The 21,081-nt window shown below is 37.3% G+C and overlaps 1 pseudogene; it reads right to left on the bottom strand.

The window, feature by feature from the left end:
- Window positions 1-19,403: 19,403 nt before the first annotated feature.
- On the bottom strand, window positions 19,404-20,574 carry LOC149159143 (WUSCHEL-related homeobox 12-like; annotated as a pseudogene).
- Between the last annotated feature and the right edge of the window lie 507 nt (window positions 20,575-21,081).

Below are 21,081 nucleotides of genomic sequence, written 5' to 3'. Positions count from 1 at the left end.
AGTCCTCCAAAGTGCGGGAGAGGGGTAACAGGGACGGTGACAAATTACTGTGTAACAGGCAAGTTAAAGTTAAAGCAGCCCTGCACTTTGGATCCCACAAATGTTTTCCAGATCTGTTAACAGAAAAAAGCTTAATTCTTGACAAGAGTATAAAAGGCCATATTGGTGACGATCGGGAACTTGATGGCACACACAGGTCCTGATTCGCGCCCACGTCAGTCTATCCCCACTACTTACATGGTCAAAAATTCTTGAAGTTGTTCTAGCTCACCCGCAGTCCTGGGAACGAAAAAGAAACTGAAGAAGCTAGTAATGAGTATACATATATCCCGGGAAAACAATAAGGACTCTGAAAAATAAGAAACAACCTCTTTGCAAGTTAAATAAGTCGGGATCCCTCGTTCACCCAGGCTTTAAGCCTTACTTAAATAAGTGCATATATGCACAGGCAAAATAAGTGCCAATGAGCACCTACATCTTTTCATAATAAGGGCTAAAGGACTAAGAAAAACTTCCTGCGCAAAGAGGTGAAGCTACGACTCCACCGAAGTACTGACCAGGCTTGCTGGTAGTGGAGCAACGTTCGTGATTTCTAGGTAGTGACTCTGCTGGGGTACTATTTAGGCTCGCTGGCAACAAAGCAACACCAGAGTACCATGACCACTATACTGGGAATACCTCAAAACTCATACTGTAACTTCAGTTTCCCTTTTGGGTCCAAGACAATGGGAGGTAGTGCCATATTGCGTGTGCAAAGATCATGTCAAGCTAGTCAGGACAACTGACCAAGTTCGAAAGGGAGGTCCGGAATACCATTAGTGGGACCTGCAGCTCCATGAAGCGATATTTACTTAAGTCCCCTTAAGTGAGGCCCGTAAACATCAAAGATCCTAGATTCTTCCAGGAAATCGCCAATTGTTGTAGCTGTGGCAACAACACCCCTAAAAATTCGGGTAACCATTAAATTTTTTGGAGCTCCTACATCAAGTCTAAGCTCTGCCCTGCCAGGTCCTGCCCAAAGGTTCGTAAGTGTTAGTAAACCTAAAGAGAAATCCAACTTTTTAACTGAGTTAAGCCAAGTCGCTAGTTCTTGCCTTGGTAGGTTGGTCGCAGAGTCGGAATGTGACTATCACTAATAGTTGCGACCATGGCAACCATTGCGACCACAATGACTTGTGGGTCGCAAGGTTGCATAGTTGCACCTCCAACCTCTCAGCTATCTTGTGACCTTGCAACCTTTCGATTATGAAAGTCACAAAGTTGCAAAGTCGCCTTAATTACCGTTAGTCACTTGTGCAACTATGTGACTTTGTGACTCACAAGGTCGCAAGTTCAAACCGCCTATTCACGTCCTCCAACGCGACCTCGCGACTCATGCGACTGCGTGACTTGCGAGTCACAAAGTCACAATAGTTACACTCCCGACCCTTGCGACCTCCACACGTGTGATTATTTTATAAATATGAGGGCACCCAGTCGCATTTGTCAAGGCTCTGTTGGTCGCACTGGAAGCTGGAAACCTCTCCGATCCGAATTCGCACGCGTGTCCGACTCCGGTAAGTAATGGTCCTCCCTCCTATAATCATTATTTCCTTCCAAGTGTCACTGTCTACCCCTCCTGACCTCTGGTTCATCCCTCGCCCTAGGGTTTAGCCTTTTACTTAGCATTCCTCTCCTTTTCATGCTTCATAGGTTTCGCTGGCCTTTTCCCTGTGCCTGCACTTAGAATTTTTTAGTTTCGCCTTGCATATGATCTCCTCATTTTATCAGGAAGCTAAAATTCCATCCCTCTGAGAGTGACCCCAGTCTCTCAAATCCATTTAGGTCCTTCATTGAGCCTTTATGAGCTGTAGTCACGTGCCCTGTGGCCGCGATACCCTTCCCCTCGCAACTTTGCGACTCCTCATCTTCGCAACCTACGATCATTTGCGACTTGCGACCACCACACGCTGTGTGATTTACGACCAAATTTTGCGCATTGCAACCTTGCATTTGCTCCCCGAGCTTTTGACCTTAGTTGCACAGTCACATTCTTAACATCTGTGACCATGCGACTTGCCTTCCCTGCAACCTTCCTTTCGTCGGCTAAGTCTCCTTTTAGTTTACAGTTGCAATTGATTTTCATGCCATCTCTCTCATCGTGGGATTACCTTTTTGACATTACATCTCTGGGAATGCATATCCATTACTTCTTTTGAAGACGAGAAGGGTCACCCGATTACTAAAGTAGCTCAAGGCACCTCGTGGAGTGGGGCATGGGAGGCCGATCCAGAAGAACAACTACCTATATTTATAGACACGACTTGCAACATAAATAAAACCTCTAGGATCCCATGGTATGCAATTTACGAGGAATTTGCTAAGAAGGATATCCTAGAAACGCAGGAGTACTTATAAGCATATATCAACGTAAAGAGGTCAAAATTACATAAATTAGCGACTCATCCAGCAGTATTCCCGTGCACTGAAACCGTCGAATGGATCTTGCAGTGTACAAGCACAGATAACTAGATGATCAGGGGTCATGATGGAGCACCCATAGCCACCATCGCTTCGACAAACATCAACACCTAATACAAATTGCCTGAGAAGCAACAAATTTTTAATACCAAGTGGATCGCCAGGTTCATCATCCCAACGAAAGAAATCTTGAGGGATTTGTGGCAAGAACCTGTGAAATTCCGGGTCAGGACAGACAGGCTTACAAGATAGAGGGGCTATGCAATGCATATAAATTAATCGCTGCAATTATGTGCCGGCTATATGGCAAGGCCGACTGTGATGTTTTTTTCGGCATGTGGGTTCCACTCATGAATGCTGTCGCCACTCAAGGAACTATTTTTAATTCGGCGAGCATCCTCTCATAATCCTTGAGGACAAACATAGCCACTGCCCAAAGCCCACCCCTCAAGAAACCTCCAGAATTTTATATGTCTTCATACCTCTTTGATGTTGTCTGTTTGAGGTGCCACTTCGAGCATTGGAGCTGTAATTGGGACACATCAGTAGCCCAAACCGTCCACTGCCATTACAAAGTCTTCTCGGACACAACTTATAGGAGCATGTTGGATGTAATCTCTGAAACATTTATCATCTTATTATACCAACTGCTATTCGGGGAAGAACCGCCTTGCATGTCACAAAGAGCCATGAGGACCGTGGTTAAAGTTGCTTATTGGTTCCCCATTGATGAAGGAATGATTGCCAGGGTGTTCGGTACTCATAAAGCTCCTCACACTCTACCCAAGTTTGTCACAGATAGGACACTTCTATGAGAGGTCTGTTACCAAATGACATAGGGTTTCTCGAAGGTTTTGAACAAAGAAAAGAAGAAATCTTGGCCGCCTTTCCCTCTCACTATTGGGGTGTACGTAGTAGAAAACTTCAAACAGGTAGAAGTGGAAGCCGAAGAACTAGAAGGGAGCCATTTTGTGACCCTAAGTTACCGAACATATGACCCCAAGAAAGTCGTAGCTGCCCATTGCAAGAAGGCGAAATTCAGTTGGTCTTATGCCCACACGACGAAGGATCTCGAGGATGGGATTAGGAATTGGTATAACTCCACAAGGGAAATCAGCCCCAGTGAGCAACATGCCATAAAAGATGAGATCCTTGATGATTTCCAGGAGGACATAAGCCTTAGAGAAAGAACACCAAAGGGAGCCGAGGAATCAGGGAAGTGAAAAGGAGCTGTTGAAGACCCCCTAAACGATAACGAGGAAGAAGAAGTTATGCTCATACAAGGAAATTCCAAATTGGCAAGAAAGAAGCGAGAGCTAAAGAGACAAAGAGAACTGGAGAGAAAACAATCACAGGAATCCAGCGACCAAATCCAGAACGAGAAAAGGAGAAAACAAGCGGAATAGAAAAGGCGACAAGAAGAAGAAAGGAAAGTGCATGATGAGATAGAGAAGAAAATGCAAGAAGATGAGAAAAGGCGGCAGAAAGAAGAAAAAAGAGCACAATATGAGATAGAGAGGAAAAGGCAAGAAGAAGCTGAAAAGTAGAGACAAGTAGAAGAAGCTGTCAAGAAAAAACAAGAGGAACAACAAAGATTAGAATAAGAATTGAAGAACATGGAGGAGGAGCTAGAAAAGCAATGGGCACTAGCAGAAGGGGAAAGAGGCAACATGAGGAGGATCTTAGGAGAGATAGGGAAAGGGAAACTGAGGTAAATGAACAAGGAGAGACAAGCAAAGCAGTTGACTCAGGCTCAGAACAAAGTGAGCTTCCTCCTTTGGATGTACCTCCCGTTATTCCCCTCACTGGTGGACACCTTCCCCTCCGAGAGCTAGGCATCTCAGAAGAGAAATACAAAGAGGTTCTAGATCTAACTAAAATCACATTTGATGAAGTAAACCTAAAAATTACAAAGGAGAGGAAGAAATCTTGTAGTAGGAACCCAACGAACCATTTTCAGTAACTACAACAATAGATATTGTGCCAAATATCACGACAAATCATCAAATGATCGCCTCCGCTGGAACAACATTCGTGGGCATCACAAAACACAATGTAGATTGGATGAGTAAGCAAATTACAGATTTGAAAAACAGGCTATAGACCCACCGTTGCGGAACAAGGGAAGAGAAGGATGGAGGAGGAAAATGTGACACTTTGCTTATTACACACAATCTCAACTGAATTCCAGGTGGTAGTCGCATCAGAAATAGAGATCTTGAGGGAGACTATGGTAGTGGTGTATGAAGAAATGGAAAAACAACACCACACTATAACACCCATAGTGACCATTCAAACTCACTCAAAATAAAGGGTTTCCATGCTCAAAGAGGCCATGACCGCTTTAGATATAATACATGAGTGGTCTAAAAAATACTCCGATGCCCTGGCAGTAGTCCCCAGGAAAGATTGGATTGCTATGCAAAATACGAGGGTCCAACTTCATATCAAAGTTCAGTCTAGAGAAAAATTGGCCAAAGATGAGGAGAGGGTGCTGGCCTCCTACAGACAATTGTCCAATAGTTTGGAATCAGTGATCCAACTACATGGGCCCCCCTCCATAGGAGAGATTGGACACGTAAAAAATCAGGAGGAAATCAATAATGAGGTGCAGGCATTCGTAGAGACAGATAGACAAGCTACCCGCACGGGAGATATGCCGATCTCAAGAGAAAATATCAAGCATTACATAGTAGAACCAGTGAGGCTGTCTCTTAATCTATGCATTCTCCAAAACTGACATTTTATACATGCTAATATTTCAGAAGTGGTGCATCTTGTTGCAATTTAATCTCGTTGGATTCCTCTTTTTGAAGGCAACCCTTCAGGTTCCTGAAATATCTTGTCATAAGTATTAACAACTTCAACCAATACATTCTTGATATTAGAATCACATCCTAAGAAAGCTTAAGATTCAACAATATCTTTAGCTTTAATCATCAACAACACAAAATTCTTACTAGCATTCACAAGCCTTTTCATTTGACCAACACTTACAAGAGATAAGTTCATCTTCTTGCGGTGTTCTCTAAAAATACACTCAAATCCATCTTTGAAAATATGATATTTTTTCTCATGATAATAGAATATGTATTTTCGTTCATATAAATATGGACTCCCTAAGACAATCCCACAAATATCAAGTGGTACAACATCAAGCTCTACCTCATCTATAAAATTAGTAGTGATGGAAAATTTGAGTTTACATTTTCTTGTCACTCGTAATTTGGAATCGTCACATACCCAACCCAAAGGTTAAGGTTTTCCATGAGGTGTAGTATCTAAATTAAGTTTCTTGACAATTGCTTTAGAGATAATATTTACTTGAGATCCACTATCAGATAATGTATCAACCTTTGTATGTTTTGTAATGACTCTAATATGGAAATCCTCACTTATTTCTTTATCATTTTGACATTCAATAGGATTTCTAGAAGAACTAGCACTTGCATTATAATCTATACCTTTCATTCCCATGGCTGTGATTTTGGTTTCATCACATGAATCAAATCCTAGATCTTTTTGAGACATTGTAGCAACAGTCTTTTGTTTCCCCTTGTTATTGAACTTCTTTGGTCTCAATTCTAGATGTAATTTCCATCAGCGGTCTTCATCATGGCCATCTTTTGAACAATTTTTACAAGTAAGTTTCTCTCCCTCTTTCTTGACAGTAACATTATTCTTACTTTTTCCTTTAAACTTCCCCTCTCCTTTGTCTCTATATTTAAAAGGTTTCTTGTTGGAATTTTGAGGAACATTCTTGCCTCTTGATTCTAAATGATTTTTTTGAATGCATACTTCATCTAGATTGGTGGGATTAAACATAAGTATAGTATGTATCAAATAACTATGTAATCCACCTATATACTTAAGGAGTGTATCTTGTGAAGTAAAATCAACACCCAAGATTAAAGCTTTTCTTCTAAATTCTTTGTGTAACTTTGGACACTTTGACCTTTAGCTTGTCTAAGATTTTGCCAATCCATAATTTCTTTTTGCATGTAAGCTAATGGATAAAATTACCTTCTTAATGAAACTATAAAATTAGTCCAAGAAGAGATAATTTTACCACTTTTCTTCAAATCTACTTGAGTTCTGGCTTTCCACCAGATGAGGGCTGCACCTCCCAAGGGAAGAGAATAAAGCTGGATCTTTGTGACATCATCATCAATATTTTGAATCCTGCAAAAGAATTCAATTTCATGAATGTAATTATCCAAAATTTCAAAATTTACTTCCCCATTGTACATTGGCAATTCAAACTTGACATCAAGCTTAATCAAAGGAGACTTATCATGTCCTCTTGGAGATGTAGGAGGAGTAGGTCTATGTGATGAAGGAAGTGAGGATGGAGGTGTAGATGGAGGTGAAGGAGGAGGAGGAGGTGGAGGCTTTCTCCCATTAACACCATCACCTTTTGGTAGATTCAAAATTTCTCCCTGCAACCTTGCTATTCTCTCATTGTACAACACTTTCACCATCTCATTCATATCAAAGAAAGCCTTTATAAAATCTCACTCATCCTCAGACATCAACACTTATCCTTGTCATTCTTTATGTGCCACTACTTGTGGAGTTTGCTGCCTCATTGAGCCAATTTGAGGATTAATTTATTCAAGTACTCCTTCTCCTCTTCTCAATGTAGACCTTGTAAGCATTCAAAAACCTTACAAATTCTGTCAAAATTTCACAAAAACCATGCTTTGATACCAAACTAATCCAAAATTAAAAAGTGAAGGTTTCATAAAAAAATCTGCAAGCTAGTTTATGTCTTTTAGGCAATAGATCATGATTACAAAAGTACACAAACTAAAGTAAATTTTTCAGAATTTGAATAATTAAAAAGGGATAAATATGTAACATCAAACACAACAAATTGATAATAGAGTTCACCCCTCCTAGGCTACGTCTCTGGCCTAGCTTCCAATGGTGGAATTTTTTACTATATGATCAAATGATTGAATACATTAACATAAAAGTATCAATCTACAAAAATAACATTGCCATTACATCCAGAATGCCCAAAAACTCCTCTCTAGGCTCTTCTTGGGCTCAGAAAGGTTAAAGATTCGCCAAGATAGGCCTCCTTGAAGTTTCACTAAAAAAAATATTCTACAAACTATCTCGTTATGCAAAAATGAGCAACAAAGTCATTCTAGTCCAATTGGTAGGGAGCTAAGTTGGAAATTCGAAGGTTCTAGGTTCGATCCACAAATCTTAGTGGTGGTTGCATTTTGATTATTATAAAATTTAAATTAATTTATTCATTGGGGTGAAGCCCTCTCTCGACCTTTGTGTGCTTGGTCACATGAAGCCCACAGGATCAAGGGTTGTAGGCCATCGGCCATGCACTCTCCCTGTCCCTCGCTCCCAATATTGTGTTGGCATATGACTTAGGCTTGGGGCATGGGCAAGGTGCCACATGCCCCGCCCCTCCAAACTTTCTGCTTGTGGTCATGTGCACACCAATGTAATCACGGGTCGTTGGCCCCTCCTACACGCCCTCTCTGCTGTCTGTTGCATAGTCATGGGGTATGGCATATAACCAAGAATCGGGCCTAGCAGGCTAGCCCGGTGTTAATGTCAAACAACAAATGGTTCAACCTTAAGTAGAACCTGCCCACTATGGTTAACAAGTGGTACTTGTGGCCCATTGGTTGGGCGGTAGACTTGTGCACTAGAGGTCTTAGTTTTTATTCCGCCAAAGGTGGTTGATTGCCATATTTTTTTTAATGAACCACAAAGGGCCATGTAGTGCCCTCTAATTGGGCCATGTGGCACAATGAGATTGACCCTAATTCAACCAATCAAAAAAACCCAAATGTCACTTCCTGCGCATGCCATGTGTCAATCCCTGATTGCCTCCTCTACTAAACAATCATCAGATGATGTCAACAGTATGTCATGTTACGAATTTCCATGTGGCATCTGTATCTTGCGCAGTAAAACCCTACAAGTTGACATTTTAGTTGTTTTCCAAAAACTTCAGAATGCGATAACTTCTGCATATGGTGTCAGATTGAGGCGATTCAAGTGTCGTTGGAATCAAAACGATGAGATATATGAAGTGGAAATGATTTCAGGAGATTTCAAGCAATTTAATTTTGAGCATATTTTTGATCCTTTGGATCAAAAAGGAATACTAGGAAACTAGCTATGGAATTAATTACAATTTATTACAAAAAAATAAAAGACCCTTGGGGAAACATCCATGCAGTCTAGTCACTCTATGTTGCTGGTCGATTAAGATCAATATACCTTTTTCTAGGCTCATTCTGATTCTAAGCAGTACATGTAGGAGTTTCATTGCTTAATTTGAGTTACATAATTATGTTTTGGAGTGCATCTACCTCATTAGTTAGCTGAGCAATCAGATTCTAAAGGACTAATAATTTCTCATTTTCATCCACTTGGGTGTGAAACATTTGGCAAAATTTTACCTGCAAGTCATAATCTTCCCTGTGGAGGGATTCAAGTGCTGACAGACATTGAGAATAAGGGTTTTTCTACTGAGGAGTCCTCTAAGTTGAAATTTGAGTTCATGGAGGAACATTGACCAAAAATTTGACATAAACCAAAAGCAAAGGGAAATCGCTAGATAATTCCCACAATGGATTTATAGCCAATCTAAAAGAGATTATAGCTTTACTGGTCCAAATCAACTTTACCAAGATGATATTTTTCAGAGTTATTCAATGAGGGAGTTAGAGCCGACTACAAGTTAAAGGACACAAGTGTACAACTCCCTTCATGAACTGAATACCATCACAAAGATATGAGGTCTTGCTAAATAGACGAGGTATCATCCAACAAGGCCTTGGAAATTCTTAATTAGAATGAATTACTATTCGAAACCCCTATAAATTGGCCTAGGCCTTTAGAATTACCAACCAGTGCAAGAATATTTCCAAAATTTGAAGCGAAAACATGAAACAAAATTGTACCTTTTTGAAAAGGAGCATGAATCAAACTGAGGTAATCTAGGAAAGGTTTTCCAGGCAATGTCGATGTGGCTTTCGAGCTAGAGAGCCCAAACCTCTAGAATTCCCATGAGCTTGAAAGAAAAATCCACAGAGTCAACCCACAAAGAGGGGGAAGCCGTGGTTTGATGCAGAGCTATTCGTAGAGCTACCGAAAAATTGACCTCCTTAACGCCACATTTGAAACCCAAACCTGCACCAAAACCAAATTCACGAACTTCTGAGAGAATAGAAAATTTGGAGGAACACATACAAGCATGAATGTAATCGGACTAGGACTCAGCCAAAATTTAACATTAATTTCCCTGTCAAGTCACACGATGTGCACTAGATTGGAATTAAATTTCCCGGTACTTCTATCGAAGAGCTCTATCATTATCCTAAGAGGATGGTGATTCAAGGTCCACGGTAGGGGAATACTGATAATCCAACCATGTGAGAAGGAGTGCATTGTTATTGCATGGAGAAGTTTCACAACAATCACCACGTCAAGTGTGAAGAGAGCGCTAACATAAGGTATAACTTTAATACACTATTCATAATTCCAAAGGTAATAAGGAGAAAAGCGGAAGAGGGAAAAGGGGATTCAGGGGTAGGGATAGGGATTAGAGTTATTTAAGAGGGAAACTATATTTATATAATGAAAGGGCCAAGGAGAAAACTACCCACTTATTCTCAAGATCATCTAGAGAAGGGTGGGGATGAGGAGGAGAGGGAACCCACCCACTTATTCTCAAGATCATATAGAGAAGGGTGAATTCTGAGAGGAATATGCTCAAGACAAAGTGAGATGGTCTTAATTGTTACAAACTTAGCCAAGAGAGAGGTTTCTTTAAAGATAACAAAGTTACGAGAGATCCGTATCGGCCAACAAATAAATTTTGGGAGGGTGATCTAGATAGAATTAAAATAAGATTTGGATTGAAAGGAGCCCAGGTAATGTATGTGGTAGGAGGAGAAGAAATTTAGGATGCTAACAAGCCATTGAATTCTATGAAATAATGGGCCCAGGGCAATAGACTGGACAACCTTAGTGTAAGGAAAGGAAAAGAGATGAGGGATGATTCCTTGTGATTTTGACACAAAGGGAATCATAAGGGGGCCTGAATCCCATTCTTTCTAAGATTTTCCAAAGTTAATATATTTTTATGAGATAATAGACAACAAAAGATATTAACTTTAGGGAGAGAATCTTGTATCCAAATTTTGTTCCAAATGGAGGAGTTAGGCAGGGTTCTAGATTGAAAAAGAAGTTCCATATAGCCTTCTTTGACAAAATATGGTGATGACTTCGAACCAAGTTTTTCCTCTAGGTTCTGATTTATTGGGGTGCATCCAAACAACTTCTTCTTTAGCAGATCACCGAGAGGCTTAATGTGGTTTGGGAGTTCCCCCAAATTCCAATCCATCCAAATACCTTCAATGTTCCCAAGATATATGTGGGTTAGAGTGATCATACCTTTCTGTCACAGAGTGTCCATAAGGGGCTGAAGTTCCTCCTCTTGCTCTAACAACCTATGATGGAGAATTGAGTCCTCCCACGACTTGATTGATTCTCCATTTCTAGGGTTTTGGGTTTTTGGAGAGAACGACCCTACTTTCCAGATTAAGGCACCAAGATCTTGAATTCTCCATTTTATTTTTTATTTTTTCCAAGATGTTATTCCATGGTGTTGAGGAATATTTATTTAAACAAATTGGAATTCCCAGGTACTTGAAATCCTTCCAAGCTGCCACCACCTTAAAACCCAACATGTCTGCAATTTTATTTTGACAATTTGTGTTGATGTTCTAGAATAAACTTGAGATTTAACATCATTTACCATTCGTCCAGTAGATGTAAGGAATTTTTCCAAGATCCTTTTATATATTTTGGATATCACTACTGATACTCCTCCCAGCAGGATCATATCATCTACAAATTGGCCATGGCTATACTTTTGATGCTAGACAAGAATCTAATTCCCAACAACCAATCAATTCTTCTTTCATGCTCCAAATGATTCCTCAGATAATTGACCTTTATAATATACAAAAATGGAGAGAGAGGGCATCCTTATCTAAGTCCCCGGGAGGCCTTAAAGAAATGAGATACCCTCTCATTGACTAGAGGGGCAATCCAAGGGGAGGTAATACAAAGATCCACCCATTGGATATACCTTTCATGAAAGCCCATTTTTTTCATTACTTTGAAGAGGAAGCTATGCTTGAGCCTATCAAAATAATTTTCCGTGTCAAGTTTTATAGTCATGCCTTGATCGCATTTTCTCCAGTTGGAATCTATTTCTTCTTGGATCATAATAACATTATCGAAAATATGCTTTCCTGGAACAAACCCTCCTTGGTTATCAGAGATAATGTAGGGGAGAAATTTCTTGAGTCGCATTGCCAACTGTTTAAATATTATCATATAGGAAACATTACAGAGGAAAACAGGATGAGACAAAGGAGGAGGGGTTGCCTCTTTGGGATAAGGAACAAGAAAGAGGAGTTTATTCCCCCTCCCATGAAAATATTCTTGAGTTAATATCCAATCATTCTGACAAAATCCTTTTGAATTAAATCAAAAAATCACTGATAGAAGAGGGTAGGGAAACCATATGGGCTCGAAGCATTATCTTGATGGAATGAAAAATAACTTGTTTTATTTCTTGGACCATTAGGGGAGATATAAGAAGAGAATTAATTTCTTCTGTAACTATTTCTAGAACATGGTCTAGCATGAAAATCTTTGCTTCTTTGTTTATTTGGTCTAGGGATTTATACATATTGCTGAAGTGGTCAGAGGGACTCTCTTGGATTTTTTGGAAATCGTCAAGCTTTTGTCCTTAAACTTGGATTTCTAAGATGTTATTTTTATGTTCCCCGTTCTTTGCTTGATTATGAAAAGAATTTGTATTCCTTTATCATACTTTTAACTAGACACTTCATGATTTTAAACACCATAATTGTTCTTCATGTTTTAGAAGAGTGTGCTAAGAATTGAAGGTTTCACTTCTTATTGCAACGAATCCTATGAGACATATTTTGTCTCCATTTGAGTATGAATATATTCTTTTTTTTCTAGAGCTATACAAGAGATTTGGTTGTCTTTTTTCCTATTTTTTAGCCATTGCTTGATTTCCCTTTTGAGCCTCTTGATTTTGGATTCCAAAATACAGATTGGGCTGCCATCCACCCATTGCGACTAGGAAGATGTGGGAACCTCTGAGAACCCTGGAGACTGGAGCGAGAGAGCTCATAATAAAAAGAGAATAGGGCCATAATTCAGAGAGGGGATAACTTTAAGAGAGAAAAGACTATGATCAGATCCATTCCAAGGGAGGATAAGGGATTGAAGAACTAGGTTCAGAGAGAGGAAGTTTTCAGAGGCCAAGAACCTATCTAATCTCGCTACTTTGTGCCCATATCTAGACCACTTTTTATTCCAAGTGAAGTGGAGTTGGGGAGGGGGGGGGTTAATATCTATTAGGTGCAAGGAGTTTATAAGATCTTCCATATATTCTTGGAAATGATATCTAACTACAAATCCTCCTCTCTTCTCCTTCTGATGGATGATTGTATTGAGATCGCCTCCAGTAATGAAATTATCTCCATATCCTATTTTTTTTTTAAATCCATAAGGGATTGCCAACATTCTTGCTTTTTTTAAAAATGGATAGGATTGCAAAGGTTAATCATAGTGCATACTTGATTGAGGGCCAAAATTTTGAAGGAGGTCACTATCCAATGCTGTGTCTTACAATTTTCAAGAGCTTAATTGATCAAGGTCCCATAAGGTACATACGCCTCCTGATGCACCTCGAGAACTGACTACAAGGTGAAGGATTTTATTCAAAATATTCTTCTACTTGGATGAGAGATCTCTCTCATTAATTTTTGTCTCCTCAAAGAGGGAAACAACTAGATTTTATTTCATTATCAAATATTTTTCTTTTGCTATTCATTTGCTAGTTCTGAAGCCCCTGCAATTCCAGGAGACAATATTATTCATTACTTATTCTTAGTTTGAGTTTCCACCTTCAAGGGCCTTGTTCTTGAACCTTTTTACGCTTCTTTACTTCGAATATTTTCTAATTGATGAGTGATAGTGCTTTGGTATCCCATCTCTTTGTCATTTTATGCTTGTTCCTTTTGGGTTTCCCTATTAGTTTTCCTCTCAGTGCACCAAATATTTCTTTCTATTCATTTAATCTTTTTAGCCTATGATTTCTCATCGGCTGGGTTGGCTATCAGAACCGTGCTTGTATCTTCCTTTGAGGAGTGATAAGTGTCTTTCTCTTCTTTCGATGAGTCATCCGTGGAGTTATGGGAGTATTCTAATGGCTTGTTCTCCTTAGCTGAGGTTTTTTGAGGACTTTGATGGGAGGTAGCTTGAAGAGATGGATTTGAAACTTTCTGTAGGGTGCCTTCTTCTTTGTTTAGATATGATAGTGTTTCATATTTTTTGGACTCAACTTTGCAACTTCCTGATTGGCTCAAACCTTCCTTATTTGCAATGGAATTATTGGTATTTGACGTGCCTTTGGTATGTTGTATTGGTTTTCCTTGTTGAGGTTTTTTGTGTCTGTTGGGGCCTCTTCTTCTTTTAGATTGCTACCATTCATCCCCTTGTTCTCTCTGATTTTCTTGAGTGGTTGGAGATTTGGTGCAATTTCTGGTAAAATTCCCATATTCATGGAAAATTTGGCACTTGAATGGGAGTTAGTCATAATCCACTTCCTGGAGGTATGTCTTGTCATCCATGCAACAATTTATTGTTGTCAGAAGCCCCTCCTCGAAATCCAATTCAACAAAAGTTTAGGCACATGCAAATAAGCCTTCATGGGGTTTTGCACAGTCAAGATATTTTCCCAAAGAATTTCCAAGGAGTTTAAAGGTGGCATCATTCTAGAAACTTTACCTAGCCCTCTAAAGGTGGCATCATTCTAGCAACTTGACCTAGCCCTCTAAAGGTGGCAACATTCTAGCGACTTGACCTAGCTCTCTAAAGGTGACATCATTCTTGCAACTTGACCTATCCCATAACGTTTATGAAGATATCACAATTTTCCCAAATAATTTCCAATGAGTCTAAAGCTGACATCATTCCAACAACTTGACCTTGACCTTGACCTTGAGGTTAAAGTTTGGATTCCATGGATCAAGCCCTACTTCTGAAAATCAAATCTCAATCTTCCTTGAGTTCAAAATAAAATGTTAAAAAACCCTTTTCTACAAAGGAAGAAACCACCTCCCCCTTCATATTGGGCTTTTAGTTTGTTTCTATTTAAGATCTGATAGATCAAAGTGGAAACCACCTCCCCCTTCATCTTGGGATTTTAGTTTGTTTCTATGTAAGATCCGATAGATCAAGGTGAGGGCCATAGACCCTTGAATTGCCCAATCAAACCCCGATTTACAAGTTGAAGAGCCCTTGATCTTGCTTGAGGAGTCTAGATCACAATTTTTGGGATCTCATCAATCTTTTTCACAAACTTGGAAGAAGGGCCTTTGAAACTTAGGGCCATTTTCCACTAAGATATTGAAATCCATGAGGTCTTGAGAGCGCTGACTATCCTGGGCCAGACTAGCCATCGTGATCGGTGGGCCAGTGAAAAACAATTTTTTTTAGGTCTTACAACTCGAGAATGAAATTTTGGAAAAAAATCAGATCTGGAAGGCTCACAATCTTGATTGGGTCACAATGCCTAGGGGGAAGTTGAAAAGAAATTCTTCCCCAAATCAGATCCGATCTCTAAGAACCTTTGCGACTGACATGATAAAAATGCTATTGAACAATCAGTACAAAGTTCGAAGTCCTAGGGTTACTGGAGGCAGACTTCGCATCTTTGCGCTGCCACAAAGCTTATGGTGAATTTAAAGTCTTCTCTCTCTCTCTCTCTCTCTCTCTCTCTCTCTCTCTCTCTTCTCTCTATATATATATATATATATATATATATATAATGATGTCAAGTTTGTTTCACATACATATCTAATGTCAATTTTGTTCGTGAATAGAATGTCTCATCTCTTTTTAAAAGGATGAGAATGTCATATATATATGTGGCTTTTGGAATTTTAGTGTTTGGAATTGTTTTGCAGTAATTTTACTGGTGTTATTTCTTATGCAATTTCTGCTTAAACTCTATAAAAGTACAAATAAATAATTTAAGAAAGAAAAAGTAATAAGCTAATCACATATGAAAAGGGTTTCTACATATTTCTCCTAGGTTTGACATTTTGTTACTAGCATTAAAAACATATAGTAGTGGTTGCAACAATGTTACTGAGTAAAATCTTTGCACCTTCACTAGTTTCATTAGTAAACAATCATATGGATGAAAATTTATTAAACACATTTACTAAACAAGCTATAAACAAACCATATGGTAATTTAGTGATTAGATTTTAGTTGACCTTTTTAGATTTTAGTTGATTAATATTCAAATTGAAATTTTAATGAAGGACAACTTCCTATTCTAGCATAGGTGGATAGTATAAATTTCTTGGACCTTAGCCATATGAAAGGAAATGGAAGGGCCTTTGATGTTGTGCCAAGAAGAGCCGTAGAGTGTGCATGTCAGATAGAAGAGGTCCTATGGTGAACTTTGGGTAGTATTGTACACTTACATTTTGAAATATTTGATATCCTGTGCTTTAAATTATGAAAGTATTCATATATAAAATTTATCTAATTTTTAAACAACCTTTCCAGCATTCTCTCTCTCTCTCTCTCTCTCTCTCTCTCTCTATATATAATATATATATATATATATAAATTTCCATCTTGACTTCCATGTTAATTTATTAAATTATTGGAGCTATTGCAATGGCACCATACTAAAGTCATCCCACAAATATTGCAATTGAAATTGCATTAACAGTCGAGAGTCTCTGAAATTGCACCACAAATGAGATTCTTTGAAATGGTTATAGTGGTGGATTGGAATTGAATTTTCAAGTGATGGTTGGAGGCTTATAGTGGTGGATTGCAATGCTAATTTTTAAGTGATGTTGGGTAGATTGTCAACCTAGCGTTTTGTGTTTCTTATCACTAGTACATGGAATTGGAATTAATGTGATGTGCCTTTGATTATCAAATTTGATATAACTATAATTTATTTATTATATGATTATAGGTTGTCTTTTTTAACCTGATTATTGGTTTAATTTTTTAACATATCATGATTTTGTACAACGCTGATTATGTTGGTAGGAAAATTGATACATTAAAGTATGAAGCAAAATTTTTATATGATATAATTTTTAATAGTTATCTGGAGTTACATTTAAGTTTCAATACATAGGTTAATATTTCATTTCGATATTCAATTTCGATAATGCGCTTTTCTATATTTACATTGATATCGTTTAACATTGAATTTAATATCTGGTTTATAGTTTACAATATTATAACAACGAGGGAACAATAGAGAATAACATTATAGTTGTTTACGATGATAAACTAAAATAACAATAAAGAACAATAAATTTTATAAGTTTAGCAAGAAACAATTTACACTTTACAATGTGATGGAGGAGTAAACTATAAAGAATAATATTTTCATGGTTTACTATGATAAACCACAAAGAATAAAATTAACAGTGATAAATGAAAATAACCATAAAAACAATAAACTTTATGAAGAAATTGAATAGAGTAAATAAAAATTTACAATGGTTTTCCATTATTGCTTATTTTTTTATTGAAAATAACAATAAAAATAATTAAATTTATTAGATAAAAAGTACTTATAGATTTTTTTTTTTATATAAATAAAAAACGATTAGAATTTATTTATAATAAATTTAATTATATTTACTCTAATTAAAATTTTAGTAAATATATAAAAATTATAAATTTTATAAGTAAATCTATTAAAATAAATAATAATTTACAATAATAATTCATATTTAATAAAATTTATACTACAATAATAAATAAATAAACATAACAACACAATTTTCCATTTACAATAATAATAATAATACATTTCACAATAATAATTATAATAACAACCAGATACTTTACAATAACTATAAAGAATAACAGTATCATTATTTACAATAATAACAGAGAATAACAATAAATTTTTTCAATAATAACAATAAAATTAATTGTTATAAAGTTCTTCCATGATAAAGACCATACAATTATAACTTCTTTTTTCAATTTCTAGGGCCTCCCTAAATTTTCAATGATGGAAATGACTAATCCTCGCAATGACTTGGGCACCCTCAATGCATATGTGATGCTTAGATTTATCAGCATGCTCTGCCAAAGTAGAGGAGCGGGCCCTATCATTCTTAATGTCAGTGGCGTGCTCATGAATCCTTTGATTAATTGAGCAATTGGTCTCACCTATGTAAGGAGTCCCACAAGAGCAAGGGGTAACATAAACACCTTTCATATATTTAGGGTCCACTGGGTCTTTGACGAATCTTAGGGAAATTCAAATGGTGTTTAGAAGCCTAAAGGCTGAGGGAACCTTATGTTTCATTAAGATCTTTGCAATCTTGTGAGTGGTCCCTTGGATAAAAGGGAGGTGTTTCGCAAAGTTTTCATTAATAAGTTTTTTGGATTGGTTTTTACCACCTTGTTTAAGTATAGTTTTATCGTCTTGATCTTTCTTAGCTTGGATTTTTGTTAGAATTTATTTAGGTTATTAATTTCTTGAATTATCTGTAGGGCCTTGGCTCCTTATTTTATAGTTGACTTTGTTTCTTAGTCTTTTTTTAATTATAATTAAAATTATAATTTTATTTTTATGATTATTTTTTGATTTTGGCATTTTTCTCATTAAATTAATAAGGATTTTTTAGTTATTATAGGATCTTGATTCATTTATTTAGTAATAGGGTCTTGATTTCTCTTATTTTTTTTGACCTAGTTTGTTATTTAAAGTTTGACTTTTGTTTTATTTTATTCTTTTTCTATTCAAATTTAACCTATTACTAATAATTAATGTTATATATATACCACTGGTTTATTATTGACACACACACACACATAAACTAGCTATTTTTATAGCAGTTATATGAACCAGGTGTCTCTACATTGCTTTCTATTTAAGCTTTTGCCTAGATCTTCCTCTTCATATTATCCTGACGATGAACCACACTAGATGGTTTGAAACGTGTGAACAAAAACACTCTTATGTGATTTCTACTGAAAGTTTCTTCTTAATTCAATATGGATCACAAAAACCTCAATTAGAAATTAAGGTCAACTATTGTCAACTATAACTTACTATATTTAACCATACTCAACCAAGGTCAGCAATGTGTAACATGGTCAAGCCATGGTCAATCATCATCAACATATTCAACCATAATCAACATGGTTAAACATTATCAACATGGCCAATTATAGTACACCATGGCCGTTATTAACATGGCTAATTATAGTACACCATGGTCAACCTTTTTCTCCTACGGTTGAACATGGTGAACCACTGTCAACCACAATCAACTATATGCGACATGGTCAACCGTACTCAATTATAAGGTATCATAAACAACTTTAGTTTAACATAAACAACCATAGTCACCCAAACTCAAAGATCTATTAACGATACTCTACTATCCACCATTACTATATTTAAACATAATAAACCAAATTCAACCATAATCAATTATGATCTATTAATTCTCCCTAATTATGATAAACCAACCATGGTTGATAAAAAATAACGAAACATAATAATAATGTAATAATTTATTTTTGTTTATGATTCAACCTATACTTCACAGTTCACACATGTTTCCAAGGAATTATACTTCAAACTTAGGGATTTGGAAGGTGCATAATTAAAACTTTGTGCACCTGAATTGTTTACCAGAAACTAATAATTCAGCACGTGAGCCAACCAATTTTGGGCCCCGTGATCCTGATGAGGTCCATAGCATAACAAAAATGATTTAAACTAATGCCGTACAGTGACACAGGCCTTTTGTTTTGGTACCATAGAATATAAAATATCAATTTATAAATAAATAAAACATATAGCCTCGATATATCAAATCCGAAGTGTCGAATCTAACAGTAACAGAGAATTTTGCTGCAAAAGCAACAGTGTTCAACGAGAAGCTGAACCAGGAAAGCAGATCCACCATTGATAAAATAGCCTTCATATCTGCAAAAATAAAATAAAAACGTACCCATAAGGCCACTCAGATCAAACCAATACATTTCTAGATTTAATATCGAGAAATATACCCATAAGGCCACTCAGATCAGACCAATACACTTCTATATTTATTTAATTTTTTGAGACTTAATTATACTGAGGCTGATTCCATATAAATGAACATAAGGAATATGTATAGCATACCAAGAAATATTTAGCTCCATGCTCCAGGCCTTCCAAGGTGAATCCCCATTCATTCACTAGCACCAACTCGCCAGAGGAATGGAGTAAAAGAGCATCATCCCCGAAGAAAGCCCTGAAGTTCAGGGGCTCCTTGGGGACTTCCATTGGAATGTCATTGATGAATACAATTATTGATCGGTTAGCGTTAGTCACGGAGTCCTCCTGCACACCTCCTGCAGACCGAGCTTAATATTAGACATGAAAACAATTGTGTCACAACAGAGCACAAATATATGTATATGATATGTTGGCAGCTTGAAATTAAGACATGGTAACAATACTATTCCACTAGTATCAGTGCCTAGTACCTTCATTCAAATTCCGCTGCCTGTTGTCCTGCCCCCTAATGCTTGCATGTTACTGCATTGAGTATTGCTCATTTCTTGGTTCACCTGCATCTCGTAATGGTTCCCGGGCAATGAAGATACTGGCACAGTAGACGATGAGGGGGCTTGATTTCCAACCGTTATAGGTTTAGACTGCACTGATGTTGACGTTGATGTTGTTTGATGTTGATGCAGTTGAGGATGTGGTCTTTGCACTCTTGGGGCAAAGTTTAGACTTTTGTGCATCTTGGACATGTCGCTTTCGCTTTCCTCTGGCCTTTCTATTCTGGAACCAGTAGAACACATTTACATCACCAACTTGCCCGAATTCTTCAGCTGTGCTCTGATCCTTTTTATTTCTTCTCTGGGAGGGTTTACCACGCCAGAATTGAATATAACTTCCAGGATCTGGATCTGCTCTGGTTTTGGATGCCATCTTTTTGTTGTGGGCATGCTCGTTTCCTTCTCCCGCAAATAATTACGTGACAATGCACCTGCTGTATGGAAAAAATATTTATGAAAACTAATATCAAATCTCTATTAGGGTATATCAACCGATATTGCCAATTACGGTATGAAATTCTATCAAAACTTAATCTTTTACTGTACATGCGACTTTTATTTGAAAAATGGCACATCATTTTAAAAACCTAAAGAAAATAGTTTTTATTACGGTCAGAGAGTTAGAGTGAGGTTGGTACCTACGGCTGATAGATGCAATTGCAATATTATATAGATGCCAAGCTATTATAACAACATTTATCAACATATTATAGAATTAAATCATTAACAAAAAATATAACCATTCCCCAACTTAACGTTATCAATTACAGTTTGATTAATCAAACTAGCTGCGATCCTATGTCGCTACCTATATCAAACTGATGACTGAGACAATATTATGTCTATGTATTTGTGTATACAAGCTTGATTTAGTTTGGACATGCAAGAGAAAAATAT

The sequence above is a fragment of the Pinus tabuliformis genome, chromosome 5_2 (genome assembly GCF_031772625.1).
Source record: "Pinus tabuliformis cultivar Carrire ecotype Pingquan chromosome 5_2, CPIR1, whole genome shotgun sequence".
Taxonomy (NCBI): domain Eukaryota; kingdom Viridiplantae; phylum Streptophyta; class Pinopsida; order Pinales; family Pinaceae; genus Pinus; species Pinus tabuliformis.
The sequence above is the reverse complement of the archived record's forward strand: the minus strand, read 5'-3'. Positions and strand labels throughout refer to the sequence as shown.